The sequence below is a fragment of the Schistocerca piceifrons genome, chromosome 7 (assembly GCF_021461385.2).
Source record: "Schistocerca piceifrons isolate TAMUIC-IGC-003096 chromosome 7, iqSchPice1.1, whole genome shotgun sequence".
Lineage (NCBI taxonomy): Eukaryota > Metazoa > Arthropoda > Insecta > Orthoptera > Acrididae > Schistocerca > Schistocerca piceifrons.
Genome location: NC_060144.1, coordinates 96,898,488 through 96,901,532, shown reverse-complemented (window position 1 = coordinate 96,901,532; position 3,045 = coordinate 96,898,488). Strand labels below are relative to the sequence as shown.

The 3,045-nt window shown below is 47.2% G+C and overlaps 1 pseudogene; it reads right to left on the bottom strand.

The window, feature by feature from the left end:
• Nucleotides 1-531: 531 nt before the first annotated feature.
• LOC124709377 lies at nucleotides 532-649 on the bottom strand (annotated as a pseudogene).
• Between the last annotated feature and the right edge of the window lie 2,396 nt (nucleotides 650-3,045).

The window sequence follows — 3,045 nt, the reverse complement described above, 5'->3', positions numbered from 1 at the left end:
TTGGTGGTCCGGTTTGTTGTGGTGTGGGGAGGCATAATGTTGCACGTGCGTACTGACATGCAAATCTTTGAACGCGGTACTCTCACCGGTCGGTGTTATTGTGATCCTGTGTTCCTGCCCCAGCATCTTTTGAGGATTGCATGGGAGTAACTGAAATTCCTGCAGCGTATTTCTGGTTTGAGCAGACGAGAATATAAATACCACTTTTGCTACTATCTCTCCGTCTCTTTCATAGCTCACACTACTCTTGAGAGGGCGTATGTGTTATCTCTCGTCCAGTGGTGCCACTACTCCTCGTCTACATGCCGCTCTGTTTCGTTAATTATTTAACCACTCCGTCTGCAGGCTACAAGTGACCCATCGGGAACATCCGACTGCCGAGTCATCTTCAGAGGAGGATGCGAATACGAGGGGCGTGGTGTCAGCACACCGCTTTCCCGGTCGTTGTGATGGTATTCTTGACCGAAGCCGCTACTATTCGGTCGAGTAGCTCCTCAGTTGGCATCACGAGGCTGAGTACTCCCCGAAAAATGGCAACAACGCATGGTGGCCTGAGTGGTCACCCATCCAAGTGCCGACCACGCCCGACAGCGCTTAACTTCGGTGATCTCACGGGAACCGGTTTAGCCACTGTGGCAAGGCCGTTGCCTTGTTAATTATTTGGAGTACCTAAATTACCGACAAGGTTAGTGTAGTTAAATAGCAACCACATGCTATGCACTCGTGCTGAATTTCATGTAACAGTTGACTGATATAAATTTTATGAGGGTCTTCCTGACGCAGAACTTTTTATATTTTTTATATACTGTATGATGTTTAATGCCAGTTTTCACTTATTTGTAGTATTTTGTGAGTGAATGCGCAATTCAGTTTGTTACCGATACATCGCTTAAGCAAAACATCGTTGTGTACTTGATAGTTTGGCCGTACAGCTATTGACTGCTTTTGTTAAAAGCAACGATGTACCCTGGAATTTTCGAAAGCCATTCGTGATAAATCTTTGTAGCCCAAGTGCAATATTTCCTCGCTTCCCTCTGCTGCTCCTAAGTTCGACATTACTTCTTTTCTTCTTCTTTTGCTTGTGCCGTGTTTCCCGTGGATACGCAGGGTCGGCATGGTTAATCGGATGTGGCAATGTTAGTTGAAGGGGCGGCCAGATGCCCTTCCTGCCGCCACCCCGTACCCCCCGGGAAGGAATTAGTGTACCCCAATTATCTGCGAGTACTGTAATCCATGGAATAGTGCGCAAGTGTTCAGATGTCTGCGAGCCGTGTAACTGAGACGGAACGTGGGGACCAGCCCGGTATTCACCTAGGGGGATGTGAAAAACCGCCTAAAAACAACATCCAGACTGGCCGGCACACCGGCCCTCGTCGTTGAACCGCCGGGCAGATTCGATCCGGGGCCGACGCGCCTACCCGAGTCCAGGAAGCAGCGCGTTATCGCGCTCGGCTAACCTGGCGGGTTAAGTTCGACATTACTTATGCTAAATTTATTTTGAACATGTACCTACATGTTTCGCACTTGAGCTTCCGCTATAAGTTTCGCCGCAGGAAGAGTCTAAGAGTGTGGAAGGAGGAGGAGGAGGGAGACAGTGAAGATCACGTGGCACTGATGACGACATCGAGCAGGAGTTGCCCAGTTCACCCTCTGCTGGTACAACTGTAAGTGGCGTCATTGGACAACCTTGAAGGGAAGAGGACAAAGTGAAGAAGTTGTGGGTCGAGGTGTCCCTCTGGTAGCGGTCCGCGGCACGGAGCGGGTTGGCAGCAGGTGAACGACCGCCTACACTCTCCGCGGAACCTGCTTCTATTTCCACGCCGCGCGCTGTGGGTCAGCAGAACAAACAGCTCGCGCGCGCGCGCACGCACACACACACACACACACACACACACACACACACACACAGTGCCGCAAGCGTCACCGCAGGGTGCTTCGGACCGGGCCGGGCCCACAACACTCGCAGCAGAAATAGCCGCCTTCGCCTCAATGGGACGGCACGGACCTCCAACGCGGTCTGACCGCCAGCCACAGCTACTCTGACGTAATCACGGCGCCGACAGGCTGCGGCGACAGTCCAAGGGTCTCATCTCTCGGGGAAGGTCAAGGTAATCTGCCGCACTAGAACGCAGGGCAGAATTCTGGGATTTGTCGTTTTCCCAGACTGTGGCCACAGTTGTGATTGACTGGTCGGTTCACAATTACGTAAGCTTTCTTTTCCCTGCTACGGTCGCAGGTTCGAATCCTGCCTCGGGCATGGATGTGTGTGATGTCCTTAGGTTAGTTAGCTTTAAGTAGTTCTAAGTTCTAGGTGACTGATGACCACAGATGTTAAGTCCCATAGTGCTCAGAGCCATTTGAGCCATTTTTCTTTACCCGGATATGTTGTTCTTAAATTCAACAACACTAATTTAAACGCTGGAAAGTGTTTTTCAGAGAGTGGTAAAACACAAAAAGTTTTGTTAATTTACTTGAAAGTAATGTTTTCATGTACAAACTTTATATTCATTCTAGAATGGCAACAAAAAATAAAAAAAATAAAAAAATAAAAAGGTGACAGCTCAAATTCTTCATATTATATGCATGATTTGCTGTTTTCTTTTATCTTGCTTGTGTTTTAGAACATCATTTAGGGCATCTGCAACTGAAATACTTGAGCTAATACAATTACCAGACTTTGTACCGTCCGATAACTGTACCACATTCTTTGGTAAAATGTATATGCAGGCCTAGCAGACTGTTGTCCACTAAGTGCGATCACTGCATAAAATTCTCATTAAGCAGTTAAATAATAAACTTTTGATCAACAAAGGTAATATCACACAGAAAATTGTGCCCTACCGCAGATACTTAAAGGGCACATTCACGGTGTATAACGAGGCTAAAGAAGAACGGAAAATTTAAAAGAGAGATTGTATAGTTTACACAAGAACATTCACTACACCATAGAACACTATAAATAGAATGAAATAAGCTTGTTAGACGTGACAGTAACAAATGCAAGCCAGATCCTGAACATCAACATATACAGAAAACCAACAAACA